This window comes from Magnolia sinica, chromosome 2, assembly GCF_029962835.1.
Source record: "Magnolia sinica isolate HGM2019 chromosome 2, MsV1, whole genome shotgun sequence".
In the NCBI taxonomy this organism is placed as follows: domain Eukaryota; kingdom Viridiplantae; phylum Streptophyta; class Magnoliopsida; order Magnoliales; family Magnoliaceae; genus Magnolia; species Magnolia sinica.
In genome coordinates this window covers 69,658,427-69,676,032 of record NC_080574.1, presented here as the reverse complement: position 1 = coordinate 69,676,032, position 17,606 = coordinate 69,658,427, and positions in this window count along the sequence as shown.

The window sequence follows — 17,606 nt, the reverse complement described above, 5'->3', positions numbered from 1 at the left end:
GTGCTCCCGATCAACCTGTACATGTTACCGAGTCGTTGCGCTTTTATAATTACCCGGGCCCCCTTAGATACCTTAAGAGCATCATCAATATCTGTAAACTTGCATCCCGTTGCCTCAAGTATACCAAGAGAAATCAAATTATTCTTCAAATTAGGAACGTGTTTAACATTAGTCAAGGTATGCTCCACCCCATTAAACATCTTGATGCGCACCATACCAACAACTACAACATTATAGGCAATGTCATTGCCCATAAATACCTATCCAACATCGCACTCCCTGTAACTGGTGAACCAACTCCGATGAGGAGTCATGTGAAAAGATGCCCGTGTCTAGAATCCACTCGTCCTTACGATCATCGTATGACCGTCTGATCGTAGATACAGACAAAACATCACCATCACATCCACTCGATCCATCTGATGTGACAGCATTGGCCTCCCTGTACGAAGCCTTAAAATCTTCTCTCTTAAATTTAAGATTTGTACCATATTTCTTCACATGTCCTTCCATCCCATAATTCCAGCACTTTACCTTTCCTTTACCCTTGCCCTTGGATTTGGATCCAGAACTTGAAGAACATGTACCTTGTTCAGAATTCCTACCCCTTGTAAGCAGTGCATCGGTAGATATCCCCATGTCGACGTTAAGCTTTCTCATAACCTTTCCTTGAAGGGTTAAGATCACGGTGTCGACACTCAGGATTTTATTTGTGGTGCACATTGTGTCCTTGAATGCTTCACAAGACGTATGAAGAGAATTCAACAACATACATGCTTATTCTTCATCTTTCATCACTTCCTCTATATCCAGTAAATTGCAAACCAATTTTTTAAAGTTGTTAACGTGAGCCTCCAAATCTCCACCCTCTGTCATCTTGAAGTTACACCACTGTCGCTTCAAGTGTAGGCAATTTTTTGAGAATTTTTTCGAAGACATCCTCTAACTTGCCCTGTAACTTAGCCGTAGTTTTCTCTCTCATGATATTGTAGAGAATCACATCCATGAGACATAAACGGATCGATAATAGAGCCTTCTTATCAAGAGTATTCAAATCATCATTAGTCATAGTAGACTTTTGCTCCTCGAGAGCATCATCTTTGCCTTGCTTGATTAAGAAACTGATCATCTTGATCTTTCATAACTCAAAATTATTTTTTCATGAGTACTTCTTAATCTCATACCTAGTGCTTCTCATTGATGTTAATCCCTCATATTCAAATTTGTGCCCCAACGATTGCTCTGATACCACTTGTTGGGACTTGTGCTGCGGAATCACACAGATCTAGATCTATGATAGCAATCCAAGAGCACTAAGCGATCACAAGAGATCACAGCGATTTAACGTGGAAAACCCTTGGGGGAAAAAACCATGGCACAAGGCGACATAATTCAACTATGAAAATAGAAATTACAAAGAGAAAGGACTTACCCGATTCGAACAACCTCGAATCTCACCCTTGCTACACCCTTTAGAAACCCTAAACCCTTTTAGGAACCCTTGAAACTCCTTTAGAAAGCCTTAACATTACTTAGAAAAGCCCAATGGACCCCTATTTATAGTTTAGGAAACTCCCCTTACGCACTTTCTAAAAACCGACTCAATTTTACGCAGTCCGCACAAAATCCACGCAGATCGACTAGTCAAAGGAGGACCTCGACTGGTCAAAGGACCCCTTCGACCGATCGAGCATAACCCTCGATTGGTAGAGCACCACGGGATTCCAAAAAACTTCGCCACTGGACTTCAAGTCGAGCGAGCCTCAACTAGTCGAGCAGTCCACTCGACCAGTCAAGTGACCCAGGGTACAAATTTAAGACATCTGTTTTCAACACATACATCATGGTGGCCCACGATTAGGGATCTATCCACGATTCACCAAAGCTGCGCCCCAGTCTACTGGCCTGGTGGACCTCAACAGTATACTTTTTTGAATGTGGATTACATATTGAGTAGCGTGTTGAATAAACTATGAATGGCTCACTTGTGATGTATGTCTCATCCATGATGTCCATCCATTCTTCCAACTCATATGAGAGCATGAGCTTAAAATTAAAGAATATGCAAAGCTCAAGTGGACCATACCACAGGAAACAATAGAAAACCAGCAAATAAATTTGAAAACTACTTGGGCCGCATAAGTTTTTAATGAAGTTGATATTTGTGTTGTACTTTCATTTATGTGTGTGACCTTATTAACAGATTGGATGCAAATATACATGACAATGGGCCTTAGGAAGGTTTTGACGATGGACTTATCCCCATTGTTTCCTATGGCGTGGTCCACTCGAGCATTGGATATACTTTAATTTGGGGCTCGTGCCTTAAAATGAGCTGATCGAATGGATGGACGGCATAGATAAAATGGATATCCATGTCATCCACTATTTTTCAAATCATTTTAGGGCGAGAGCCCAAAAATGAGGCGGAGCCAAATCTTAAGTGGACCACATCACAAGAAAATAATGGTGATTGAATGGCCACCATTCATGTTTATTTGCTTTTTAACTTACTGATTAGGTCACACAAGCCTGCATAAAGGGAAAACACAAATAACAATTTCATCTAAAACTTTTATGGCCCTGGGAAGTTTTTAATGGTGGGAAAAACACAAATAACAATTTCATCTAAAACTTTTATGGCCTTAAGAAGTTTTTAATCGTGGTGGGTTCAATCACTACAGTTTCCTATGGTATGGTCCACTTGAGATTTCGATCTACCTCATTTTTGGGCTCAAATCATAAAATGATTGGGAAACATTAATGGATAACAGAGATAAACATGCACACATTATGGTGGGGCCCACAAAGCACTGACCAATGGTGACTACTGGAAACATCAGTGGGCAATCCACATCCCCCGGCTCAAATTTTTAGGTGTCTACTTCTGCACACCCGTGGATAGCCCTTGCTCTCCTTTTGGTTGCTTTTAGATGAGGTTGATTAGATAGAACCCCTACAACTGACTCTTTCGGTGTCCTAGCTCACCCTCCTTTTGGTCCACTACCCGCATGAGAGTAGGCTCTCAAAGTAGCGAACTTTTGGTTGCATTGCAGGAGGGTAGCACATGGAGATGCACATTTTTGGCCCTCCTTTAGCGAGTGGGGATCAGCCTACTTCAAATTTGACTTAGACAAGCCCCCCGGTCATCGAAACCTCCTTAATTAAATGATAAAATGGTTGTTTCAAATACAGAGCCCTTCATTTTTTTCTCGCGTGTGGTGCCTCCAACCGGTGAGTTTGAGGGGCATAACTTGAAGTCGCGTATGTTATATATGTTTACACCTGGCCTAGCTAGTCCACATCAATCACTGAGAAGCCGCCACGTGTTGACACACTTGTATGATAGATGGGAGAGAAATGCACTCACACTAAGAGAAACAACCAGCACGAGTGTGTGGGGGGTGTGTGTGCGTGCGTTTATAATAATAATAATAATAATAATAAAAAGAGAAACAACCTGCACTTATCTCTCAACAACATGTAGCCTACAAAAAAAAGTCAATCCTCATCATAACTGTGTGGTCATATTTTCATAGGGCACATGACTGAAGTATGAAAAACCTGCATGACCCCTAGCACGAGGAAAAGAAATGAGGAAGGAAAAATGGAAGAAGTAGAAGAAGAGAGAGAGAGAGAGAGAGAGAGAGAGAGAGAGAGAGAGAGAGAGAGATGAGATCTGTCAAGTGAGCAATGTAGTGTTGAGTTAACTCAGTGCAGTCGTTGAGTTAACTTAGTGCAGTCTCTAAGTCTAATAGTGGATTGGCCTTGCTTGGGCCAAGTTTTCTTCTTTGTTTCACCACTAGTCATTCAGTCTCATGTAGGACCCAATCGTAGATCTGAAACGCTCATCTATGGGTCACAAAGTCAGTCTTCAATCTCAATCCTCGAGCAAGATCCAGCTGGCCATCTAAATCAACAAGCCCATGCCATCAACATCAAGTTTGTGCGTTTGTCAATGTCGCACCGAGTCTGCACCTAGACCCAACTGAGTCACGGGTTTGAGTATGTTAAGCATGAGCATTCCATTAAAGAAGTGGGCTGGCACTTAAAGATGAAAAACTACACAAATTTTGGCATTAAAGTTGATTTCTCGTGCTAAAGTGCAAATCGAGTCGGGATTCATTGGGCATCGGGTAGAGTCTGATGTTCATTGCTAGACCAGTCAGAGTGAGAAAGGTTTAAAAAAGAAAAAGAAAAAGAGGGAGAGTTAGGGAAACTATCGAGTCTAGTTGAGTTGACTCAGCCCTTCAGTGAGTTCAGTTCGTGTCAGGCCTTTTTTATAGGACGTTTTGATCCAAAAATGTTGGCCCTACATCATGTGCAGGCTATCAATTTTTGTTGCCCAGCTTGTGCCGAGAAATCTCGGTTTCAAACCAAGTTGTGGTGAACCAGCCATCATTTTCATTGTTAAGTTTACTGGGTCAAGTTCACTAAGTTTGGAGTGCAAGGCAGATTTATTTCCGGTCTCTTTTAGCTCAACCGCATCTGGAGTCTCTACTAGAGAAGTCTCGACTCCATTAGATTATTCGTTACTTGGTTTAAGTTTGTATATGTAGCTGAGTTAAGGTGGAGTTACATTACTTTATATGTTTTGTGGTCAGATGAGTTGAGAGATATTGTATCGCTTCCATTTTATATCAGTTATGACGACATTGAGCTCGACCAAAGTTAACTTAATCGATCAATCAAGTAAGCTTACATTGATTATTTTTTCCTTTCTTTTAAATTGACTAAATTTGTTAATGTTTGAACCATACTTTCTTGCCATATAGACATTAGTAACCCTAACATGCAAATTAAAAGCCTTTTAATATGTCAAATTCAAATTCTTCACGATTAACATCTAACAATAATCCTAATTGTATAACTCTTGTAACTCATGTTAGGATTTGATCTCAAAGCCCAATTCGCGTCCTAGCAACACTTGTAGCAATCTGACACTTGTAGTAAGTATCACCCTTCAAGCTTTCTAACATTATAATAGTTAGTTTAGTTTATTAATCGCTATTATATACTTAATGTAGTATTCAATGGAAGGAATGATAAGTGCTAGTTTTCATTTGGATAATTCTTTATATATGATTATGTTTAGATTAAAATTCAAATGTTATAATTAGTTACGGATCTTAAAATTCTTTATTATGGTTAAAATAAGTACTTTACATGTGTATTTGCTATTTATAATATATATTGAATTTATTGCACCCTGATTTACCACTCGGAGATTACTGGATGGTGTTTTGGGAGTTCCTCGAATTAGCGGCCATTTACAAAATAGATTAAATAGAAATTGGGTTTTAGACTTACCATCTCGTGGATCATTTGTGCATGTGTGGCTTTTGCATTGGCCAAAATTTTTTGTGTCCTTGAATGGACTTGTTACTCAATGTGGTTTTGATGGACTATTTTTTAATAAACATACGATGGTAAGTTATACTTATTGTATCCTGATAGGCCACTAGTTATAAATGTTAACATTAACATCATACTTGTTGAAGTCTCATGAGTCGGGCATGGTGGTATGGGACGCTATACTTGAGCTATCAACTCATGCTAGGTGACGAGCACCCCATAAAGACCTTTGAGCTTCCTTAAAATGATTGTTTGTAATTGGACTAATAATGATTGGGCAAATCATGCATTTCACAGGTGATATCGCGTGGCTAATATGGATTATGTGGTAACACATACCATTTCTCGAGGTATTTTCGCTAACTCCCAAACCACTATTGATTGACCCAATTTATGTAAGCCCATACTTGTTGTACTTTTGCTGGTGACTAGCCACTTGAAATTTGATATAGATTTTACCCCAGCTTGTAGGTTTTTGCCCTAGTTACCAGCTAGATGATCATCCCCAAATTGATGTGCATATGCATATATCTATGCATTTAAATAAGATTGTATTATGAATTGTCTTATATGATTCTTATTTTAAAACTATCATTGACTAATGTGATAGACTATAATCTCATTTGTTATTATCATTACGAATGGTTCAGTGTATACTGCCTTAGCAAACGATGTTTAACTATTATGATGGCTTGATAAATCTTGAGAGGTATTCTTGCTAGGATAAGCATTGACGCCATTAAACCATATTTAGCAGTGCGGGAGACGTAAATAGTGTACAAGTTAGTGCTCATGTAACGCCCTGAAATTCGGGAGTTGAGCCTAACTCAGCTCCCGAGTTCCAAAACATCACTTATGCAACATATTTAATGATGGATGTATGTTGACTGTATTAGTGCATAAAACATGGAATAGATTAAGCCAAAACACAGATATAATTCAGGGATAAGAAAGCAAGCAGAAGACTTATAAAAATATATGTGTACAAGTGTAAATCCCTGAAGTACATTCACCAACCAGGTCATATGAAAGTGTTACTTAACAAAATTACAAGTATCAAGTTACATCATTTAAATTTCCAAAAATAATCCCACAGTCCCGCGCATCAGAACAAGGCTCGCTAGAACCCGTCTGAAAACTGCATATAAGAGAAAGCAGCCTCATCATCATCCATCTCCCGCTCTGCCTCAGAAGTCGCATCCACATCTGCAACATCAGAACCTAAGACAGAGTCTGGTGGGTGTTTAACACCGCTTCAGAACGTGGGAGTGAGTGATCAACTCAGTGGAACAATAAGGCACTGGTTAACATGTTATCAGTTCAATCAAGCAGTAATGATAAAGCAGAACAATTAAATAAATTCTAAGTACTCTTGTTAATATAAGGATGTATGCAAAATGATGCGTACCCTCACGCGTATACCCTCAGCGTCTTCATCTTACGTTACGCATGACACCACCTCAAAGTGCGCCACATCTACAAAGCACATGCAAATGCGGTGCATGGATATGATTACCAAGTTGTTATTAGTCCATTTCATACAGCATGATTGGGAAGCTAAGATACCTTCCTCATGTCACCATCCAAACAGTGATCTATTCTAGGGTCGTCAATCCTAGTCATCTCATACGATCATATATTTTAGGTCGTAGCAAAGGGCTCGTCACCAATCAATGCACGTCTTTCATACCTTCGTTACTACACCAAGGCTCGTCACCTCAATGCGGTATCCAGGCATGCTCGAGGTCACTACAAAGGGCTCGTCACCAATCAATGTAAGCCGACAGCACGAATATAGTGTCCCATACCACCATAATTGGCTCACGAGTTTAGTTGCTCACTGGTCGGTACGGGGAGGCTCGTCACCCCAGCGTAGGCCGACAGCTCGACCACGGTGTCCCATACCACCATGTCCGGCTCATGAGTCTTAGCGGATCAAGGTACCATGGTTAATAGGATTTCATTGGTAAGTTCGGTATCCTAGATTCAAGCAGTAGCGTCCATACATGGTGAACATACATCGGACAATCGGGTTACTTGACGAACTTGACCAGCATGAGCGCACGTTGTGTTGAACGACATAGAGTGCGTAAACACTCCGCGTGGCCAAATCACTGCCGACAACTCTAATACGACTCGGGTTCGTCTAATATGTCCTTTGTGGCGAAAGCAATCTCAGCCACGATCATGTAGCAGATTACTGATTTCCTGGACTAATGCATAGTCCCACACACATTACACTACAACAGATATTCATATTGAATGTAAAACAGTAATGGAACAATAACTTAAATCAAGTGGTACTTAAGCATCTGAAGAATATCAACTTAACATAAATGTAAGCATAAATAACGCTTGAATTTAAATAACATGAAATGTAACTAGCAAGAAGGAAATCATGCACATCAATAGGAGTGTTGAGAATCACTTCTCAATGCCCGCAATTAGTGTAATAAGTTACACTTTAGATCATTCATGCATTTCTACAAACACTTAGAATACATGGTACAACATACATGACATATGTTGAAATACATGCATTTGGACAATTCCTTTTACCAAGGAGTTGTCATACATACATCTAGCATACATACACGACAAATAATCATGGCAAACACAAGTGCATATTTTATACGTATACGGTACTTTATACATACACCTAGAATACACAAATCTTAATACACCACATGCACATCAGGAACGCAAAGAAAACACAACATTTAACGTGTGAAAACTCGTCCATAATAAGAATAAATCATTCACTGGCATTGAAAGCCTTGAAAACCATAACCTATATACTTAAAGTCCGCACCTTAAGCAAGGAAAGAAACACCGAACTGATTTAGACGAGTTGTCTTCGTCAACGGCGATAGAATACCCTAAAACAAGAATAGAAATGAGATACAACAACACCAAAACTATTCTAAGCTCTAACACAGATTAGGGTTAGGTTAACTTACCCCAAGATGAACTCAGAACCGTCAGAATAACGATTCAAAGTGAAGGTTCAAAGATGCAGAAGAATAGGAAAGAATCCAAGATGATTCACCAACTTCTCTCTCACTATCTCTCTCTTTTCCACTCTCTTTCCAAGCTAGGGTTAGAGAAAATTCGTATGGAAAAGAGAGCTAGGGTTTAAGGACTATAAATAGGCCTCAAATTGATGAAAATAACCCCAGGGCCAAGGTATATTTAGGGTATAACCAAAACCTGCCTCTTACGATCCAACGAAGCACTTCTGGTGGGCCTATAACCACGAAAGGTCGGACTTAAGCTCATTGACCATACATCTAGGTCAAGCTGAGATTTCATACCGACCGGCTCTTCAGATCAGTCGTGGTGGACCACACTCAATTCAACGGTCACGGAATCTCGATCAGGTCCACAAGCAGAAGGATATGCCTGGGCCACCTTCCCTGATCAGAGGGTAAAATTGGGTTAGAATCCAACGGTCAGATAACTTAAAATCATCGCGCAAGCGACACGACTCAGATTTCATAAAAACTTATTAAATATCCAACCGTTCTCACACTCTTCACTCCGAACTCAATCAAATCGACCCAGAACATCACATGGACTTGATTTTCGAGGTGATGGTCAAGCCCAACTCGGTGACCGCAACAGCGTAAGATCATCGCTATCGGACTTTCGACGCGCGGTCCAGGTCCGATCCAGAACTTCCAAAAATTCCCCAGAACAACTGGATTTAGCGATGGATCCCAGATTTCAGAGTAACATAGCGCTAACTAATCTACAAATTTTAAGCCATGCAGATACAATTTAAAGTGATTGATGCGAATTTCACAAGCAATCGAGTATAACGTTAATTACCCCAAAAACAACTACTTAAGGAAAGATTAGCACAAAATTTTCAAGGTCGTTACAATCTACCCCCCTAAAAAAAAAAATTCGTCCTCGAAATTCATACCTTCATAAATTCCGCAAGGGTCAAAGGGTAGGTCTTTCTGACCTTAGCTTCAGATTCCTAAGTAGCCTCTTCCACACTATGATGCGTCCATAACACTTTCACAAGAGGGATAACCTTGCTACGCAATACCTGCTCCTTCCTTTTGAGAATACGCGTCGGTCGCAGTACATAAGTGGCATCCTCACTCAACTGCACTTGCTCCCAACTAATAATATGCGAAGGATCAGGAACGTACTTCTTCAGCATAGAAACATGAAATACGTTATGCACGCCCGCAAGAGGTGTGAGTAAAGCAAGGCGGTATGCTACCGCTCCCACTCGATCCAGAACTTGAAATGGACCAGTAAATCTCGGCGTCAGCTTCCCCTTCTTCCGAACCGCAGAACTCCCTTCATAGGAGAGACCTTCAGAAAAACATGGTCTCCAACCTCAAACTCGAGCGGTCGACGCCTCGTATCAGCATAACTCTTCTGCCTGCTCTGCGTTATCAAAAGTCGACGTCGAATGATGTCAACCTTCTCTGAAGTCACCTGCACCAACTCCGGGCCAAGCAAACTACGCTCACCAATTTCTGCCCAACAATGTGGTGCTCTGCACGGGCGACCATACAACGCCTCATAGGGAGCCATGCCGATACTCGTCTGGAAACTATTATTATACGCGAACTCTGCATACTGAAGACAATCATCCCAACTGTCCTTGAAATCCAAAACACAAGCTCGCAACATATCTTCCATGACTTGATTCACGCGCTGTCTGCCCATCTATTTGCGGATGAAACGCGGTGCTGAACTTCAGTTTCACACCCATCACTTTCTGGATACGAGTCCAGAAGATAGATATAAAATGCGTGTCTCTATCAGACACAATCTCCAGGGGAACTCCATGCAGACACACTATCTCCTTGATATACAATCTAGCCAACTCGTCTGCAGAGTTAGTGACTCTGATCGGTAAGAAATGCGCCGACTTCGTTAATCGATCGACGATCACCCAAATAGAGTCATATCCCTTCCTCGTTCTCGGCAACCCAGAAATAAAGTCCATAGAGATGAAGTCCCACTTCCATTCAGCTATGGGCATGGGCTGCAACAACCCAGGAGGTCGGCGATGCTCTGCCTTGACCTGCTGGCACGTGAGACAACGAGAAACAAATTCAGCAATCTGGACCTTCATATTGTCCCACCAATAAGACCTCTTCATATCCTGATACATCTTCGTGCTACCTGGATGCATCGCAAGTTTAGAACTATAAGCTAACTCGAGAACCTCTCGTCTCAAGTCAGGGATGTCAGGAACACATAACCGGCCACGAAAACTTAGGCCCCCATCAGAACTAACACTCCAATCGGAGTTCTCATCTGTACCAACCCGCTGCCTCATCTTCACCAAAAGCTCATCATTTGCCTGAGCTGCAATGATCCTCTCGTCGATAAGGGGTTGTACACGAATATGTGCGATAACCTCATACGGCTCAACCACCATAAGCTTCTGCTCAAAATTGCACACGAACTCCAACATATCCCACTCTGCTATCATCAGCGGAGCCGCAATCTCAATAGCCTTCTTGCGACTCAACGCATCTGTCACAAGGTTCGCCTTACCCGGATGGTATGAAACATCGAACTTAAAGTCCTTCAATGTTTTCATCCATCGGCTCTGCCTCATATTTAAATCACGCTGCGTGAAAATATACTTAAGGCTCTTGTGGTCGCAAAAGAGCTCGAACTCCTCACCATAGAGGTAATGTCTCCAAAGCTTTAATGCGAAGATGACAACTGCTAACTCCAGGTCGTGCGTAGGGTAATTCTCTTCGTGTTTCCTCAACTGACGCGAAGCATAAGCAATCACCCTGTCCTTCTGCATAAGGACACAACCCAGGCCAACGCGAGAGGCGTCAGTATAAATAATATACTCAACCCCTTGCTCTGGCAATACTAGCACATGGGCGGACGTCAACTTGTCCTTTAGCTCCTTAAAAGCTAACTCCGCCTGCTCATTCCAAGCAAACTTCAAATCCTTCCATGTCAGCTGCGACAACGGTCTGGCAATCTTCGAGAAGTCCTGAATAAAGCGTCGATAATAGCCTGCAAGACCTAGAAAACTCCTTACCTCAGTAACTGAACCAGGCTGCTTCCAGTCCTGCACTGCAGCTACCTTGGCAAGATCGACGGCTATTCCTTCCTTGGACACCACATGTCCTAGGAACTTGATTTCCTCCTTCCAGAAATCACATTTCTTGAACTGCGCGAAAAGCTGATTCTTCCTCAGAGTATCTAAAACCACTCTTAAGTGCTCCTCGTGTTCTGCCCGGCTCGCTGAATATATCAAGATGTCATCGATAAAGACAATGACGAATCGAAACAAGAATGGCCGAAACACCCTGTTCATCAGATCCATGAACACGGCCGGTGCGTTCGTCAGACCGAACGACATCACAAGGAACTCACAATGACCGAAGCTAGTCCTGAAAGCGGTCTTCTGCACGTCCCCATCCTTGACGCGCAACTGATGATACCCTGACTGCAGATCAACCTTCGAAAAGTACCGTGCCCCCTTCAACTGATCAAACAGATCATCAATCCTAGGCAAAGGGTACTTATTCTTCACAGTTACCAGATTCAGCCTGCGATAATCAATACACAATCGCAAGGAACCATCCTTCTTCTTCACAAACAAAACAGGTGCTCCCCAAGGAGACACACTAGGCCGAATAAAACCCAGATCCAGCAAACCATCTATCTGCTCCCTCAACTCCTCCATTTCACTCAGAGGCATACGATAGGTGGGTAAAGAAATGGGCACCGCACCAGGCATAAGATCGATAGCAAAATCAATCTCACGTTGAGGAGGTAATTTAGGAATCGACTCAAACACATCTTCAAACTCCTGAACTACCGGCGTACTAACCAACGCCGATTCAGCCATACTCTCTAACAGAGAAGAATAATAATCAATACGAAGAGGGTAACTAACCTGAACTGGGAAAGTAACAGTCTCGCCCTCAGGTCCATGGATCGTCACTGATCTAGCTTCACAATCAAACTCAGCTTGCATCTTCGTGAGCCAATCCATACCCATAATAACATCGTAGTGATAAAGCGGTGCGACTAAGAAATTAACACGGATTGATCCACTACCAAGATCGACCGAACAATCCAAACAACGCTTGCCCAAAGCAGAGGAAATCCCCGTAGCGGTAGTAAGCGTCACTCCTTGCATAGGAACAGATCTCAAACCCAAACGCCTAACTGCCGCATAAGATATAAGAGAAGTAGTGGACCATGTATCCACCAACACAGAAACGAGAATACCTTCAATGTGCGCTGTCACCTCGAAGGACCTCGGCACTAAGTCAGACATAGGCGCTTCAGCTGAAAGCGCATGAACTCGAGCCTGCTGCTGACGATTCGGTGGAGGAACCATGGGCCGCTGAGGTGGCCTGAAGCTAGGAACTGCAGGTCTGAAGGATGGATGAGCTGGCGCTGATCGAAGAGGTGGAGGAGAAATAACCTGAGGCATCGGACGGCTAATCCTCTGCGGTGGAGTAAAACCACTGGCTCGCATACGGGAGAAGTAAAAACGGTCCAAGTGCCCTATCTTCCCACAATATGAACATCGAAGATCAGCTCTCATCAGCTGAGCGGGCGGCGCTGAACGCCTCGGAGGAGAATCTGCTCGCAGCCTCTTGCCGAGGAAAGGTGCACCATGAAAATCCGGTCGCGACCTACGAACCATCGGTGCTCGCATGCGGGACGACCTATCCCCGTCCTGCTCTGCTCGCAAGGACATGCTCACCAGCTCTGCATAAGAAGAAATGCTAGCACAGCAAATCTTCGATCGGATCTCAGGTCTCAATCCCTCAGAGAAACGCCGCATCCTCATCGGCTGATCGCCTAGGATCAAAGGAACATACCGACCCAACTCAGTAAACCGGTTCTCATACTCCGTCACCGACAACCCTCCCTGGCAAAGGCGAAGGAATTCACTCTCCTTCTCATGTCGGTACGTAACCGGGAAATACTTCTCGTGGAAGCGTGTCTCAAACGCCTGTCATGACCACACAAAATCCTCCTTGATAGTGCGAAGAACACTATCCCACCACAGACTGGCCTCCTTCTCAAACATGAAGGAGGCAAGCTCAACCTACTCGACCTCAGAGCAGTGCAGCGGTCTCAGCATCTTAGAGATGCGGTCGATCCAATACTCGGCCTCCTCGGGTCTATGAGAACCTGCAAACGTAGGAGGTCGCAAGCACTGGAATCGCTTGAAAGTGCCGCTAGTACTGGCGCTCCCAGATGGAGGCATAGGTGAAACAGGTGGAGTCGCCCCCACTGACTGAGCAAAGATGCCAGCCATGGAAGAGAGGAACTCCTGCTGCTGGTGCTGCTGCTGCATCAACAGCATCATCTGCTCAAACCTATCAGTAGGCGAAGCAGACGAAGGTGCACGGCTTGGCTCAGGAACCGAGGGCGTGACTGGAGGAGCCATAGGTGTCGGGCCAACACCGATATGAGACGGACCCGCCTGAGGATCTGACTGGCTATCGCTCAAGGGAGGAACCCCAGCAAGCGACTCAATCAAAGAGAGACGGGCCGAAGACTTCAACCCTTAGGAGGCATCCCTACATCCAACAGAGGATGCAACCTGTCAGATTCTACATCACATAATCCATCCACACGGCAACACAACACAACTCCAAGGATAAATAACATGCATTCCATTAATCAAAATCGTCGCAATACATGTAGTGCAGCCATACATGAATCACGACTAGGAAAGCATGTAAACAACAACATCTAACACTTCAAACAACCACAGCAACTACAAACAACCACAAACAACTACTACAACTACAACAACTCCAACTACAAAGCCAACAACGGCTACACACAGAAAGAAAACAACAAATAAAGCAAAGGACGGCCACGACGACTGCTACTCGTCGGAATCAGGAGATGGAGGCGGAACACCCTTATCCTGCAAGCAACACAAGATAGACTTCAGAGTTCAAGTCACTTTCTTAAACTTATGCTTAACAAGGGCTTGAAGATCAACAATATCTTGGCGTAAAACAGCCTGCCCTTCTTCAAGCCGTGCGAGACAGGCATCTCTGGCAGTTTGCTCTGCGCTTTGCTCTGGCGTCACAGGAGGAGAGCTATCACTCACATCCTGTGCCTCATTCTCTTCCTCGTCCTGCTCTGTTTCTTCCTCAATCTCAGCACCACCTTCAGCATAACTCTCTTCACCATCGCTCTCAGACTCAGCCTCACTCTCTGAGGCATGCCGACTAGAACCGATCTCCATCTGCTTAAGAGTCCTCAGATCAATATAACGAATAGAAACCGGCTTCTCAGCCCCAAGCCTATAGCCAAACTCATGTGCAAGCTTGCAAATGAGGTGGCCAAATGGAAGCGACTCGGTCCTCCTACTCGAACGAGCGATGAGAATAATCTGGCGCAGGACGTACGTCGGCACACATAACTTCGCTTCCTGCCCCACCTGATATAGGAAATCCACCATCAGGGGTGTACACTCGCTGCGGTTGCTCCACCTTGGGTATACATTGAACGTAAATATGTGGTGAAGCAAACGGAAGTCGTCCGTCATGTAGGTAGCCAGAAGACTCCTATTCGGCTACCATTCGACCAGACGACCACACAAGGATAGGGTACGACGATCCCTCTCACGCACACTGTTCACATTCTTCTCGCTGGCATGCACTTCACCAAGTGGCACCTTCAGGAGTCGGAATATCAAAGCAACATTGACAATACCCACTCGACCGCTACCACAAGGAATCTTGAACTGCAGAGGCTCCAGCGAAGGATCAAGGATATTGGCATAAAAGGCATGAACAGTGCTAGCATTCGCGCGATACTCGCCTTCAAACAAGGGACCCCAACCAACCCCTTCTAGGCGCTCCAACAAGAAAAACTCACGAAAGAGCCGCAGATCAACATGAGCCTCAAAAAAGACTCTACGGCCTTCATAGACTCCATGCGACAACTCCGCCAACAAGGTTCTACCAATGAGAGCTCGAGGATCGAGGTCCCGCTTGGTTTATAATTCACGAGCGGCGGACGTGCTCGCGGCCGTACCTCTCGGCCTCCGTGCACGGGTTGGGCGGCTAGGCTCGGCTTCATCCACGGGCGCTCTCTTCTTCCCCATCAAGGAAAGAAGGGAAGAAATGGAAAAGATGGCGGTCACAATCTCAAAGAGGGCCATGAGAAATGAGAGAAAGAGAAAAATAGGAAGATGGTGAAGCTTCCTCACACCTAAGAGCCAAAAAGGGGATGTGAGAGTTTAAATGAGAAGGAAAGAAAGGGAAATCAGCAATGGGAGTGAGGATTTCGAAATAGGGTGATGGGTTTGCACGAAAAATGGAAGAAGAAGAAGATTTGGGAGAGATTTGGAAGGATTTGGAGAAGGTTTTCAAGAAAGGGAGAGCTTGGGAGGGATGTTTGTGAAGGAAATAGGTTAAAGCAAGGATGTTAAGCTGAAAACCGTGGAGGGGTGGGCCACACTAGGCCTAGAAACCATCGACCCGCGTTGGCCCGGCCTGCTGATCGGCGAGCCCTCGCCGAACCGGCGATGGCATCGTCGGTCTCTGGACTGTCCAGCGATGCCTCGCCGTTTGGGCGAGGTCCTCCTAGTCCCCCATGCTCGAAAATGTGTGGTTCCCACCCTGGGCCCCATAGAAAATGCCCCGATTGGCCCCTTGCGTGATTTGACGCCTATCGGGCCATTCTGGCAGAAATCTGATTAAAAATAAAGATTTCTTGAAGGTTTAAGGGTTAAAACAAGATGATAAACCATCTAAACTCATAATTAGATGGTCTAGGAAAGGTTTCGGGTCGCTGTGTGTGATTAGGAGAGAGCACAGACTCGATCTCGGCGAAGGTTTTCAGGAAACTTTCGCCGATAGAAGCTACGGAGCACAAACACCAAATCTACGATAGACCCGTACCTAAATACACTAAAGTGGAGACAACATGCGGTGTGTGACCATAACCTAGGTCCGGTTTAATCCAGATCATGCTCTGATACCAACTTGTAACGCCCTGAAATTCGGGGGTCGAGCCTAACTCAGCTCCCGAGTTCCAAAATATCACTTATACAACATATTTAATGATGGATGTATGTTGACTGTATTAGTGCATAAAACATGGAATAGATTAAGCCAAAACACAGATATAATTCAGGGATAAGTGAATAAAGCAAGCGGAAGACTTATAGAAATATATGTGTATAAGTGTAAATCCCTGAAGTACATTCACCAACCAGGTCGTATGAAAGTGTTACTTAACAAAATTACAAGTATCAAGTTACATCATTTAAATTCCCAAAAATAATCCCAGAGTCCCGCGCATCAGAATAAGGCTCGCTAGAACCCGTCTGAAAACTGCATATAAGAGAAAGCAGCCTCATCATCATCCATCTCCCGCTCTGCCTCAGAAGTCGCATCCACATCTGCAACATCAGAACCTAAGACAGAGTCTGGTGGGTGTTTAACACCGCCTCAGAACGTGGGAGTGAGTGATCAACTCAGTGGAACAATAAGGCACTAGTTAACATGTTATCAGTTCAATCAAGCAGTAATGATAAAGCAGAATAATTAAATAAATTCTAAGTACTCTTGTTAATGCAAGGATGTATGTAAAATGATGCGTGCCCTCACGCGTATACCCTCAGCGTCTTCATCTTACGTTATGCATAACACCACCTCAAAGTGCGCCACATCTACAAAGCACATGCAAATGCGGTGCATGGATATGATTACCAAGTTGTTATTAGTCCATTTCATACAGCAGGATTGGGAAGCTAAGATACCTTCCTCATGTCACCATCCAAACAGTGATCCATTCTAGGGTCGTCAATCTTAGTCGTCTCATATGATCATATATTTGAGGTCGTAGCAAAGGGCTCGTCACCAATCAATGCACGTCTTTCATACCTTCGTTACTACACCAAGGCTCGTCACCTCAATGCGGTATCCAGGCATGCTCGAGGTCACTACAAAGGGCTCCTCACCAATCAATGTAGGCCGACAGTACGAATATAGTGTCTCATACCACCATAATCGGCTCACGAGTTTAGTTGCTCACTGGTCAGTACGGGGAGGCTCGTCACCCCAGCGTAGGCCGACAGCTCGACCACGGTGTCCCATACCACCATGTCCGGCTCATGAGTCTTAGCGGATCAAGGTACCATGGTTAATAGGATTTCATTGGTAAGTTCGGTATCCTAGATTCAAGCAGTAGCGTCCATACATGGTGAACATACATCGGACAATCGGGTTACTTGACGAACTCGACTAGCA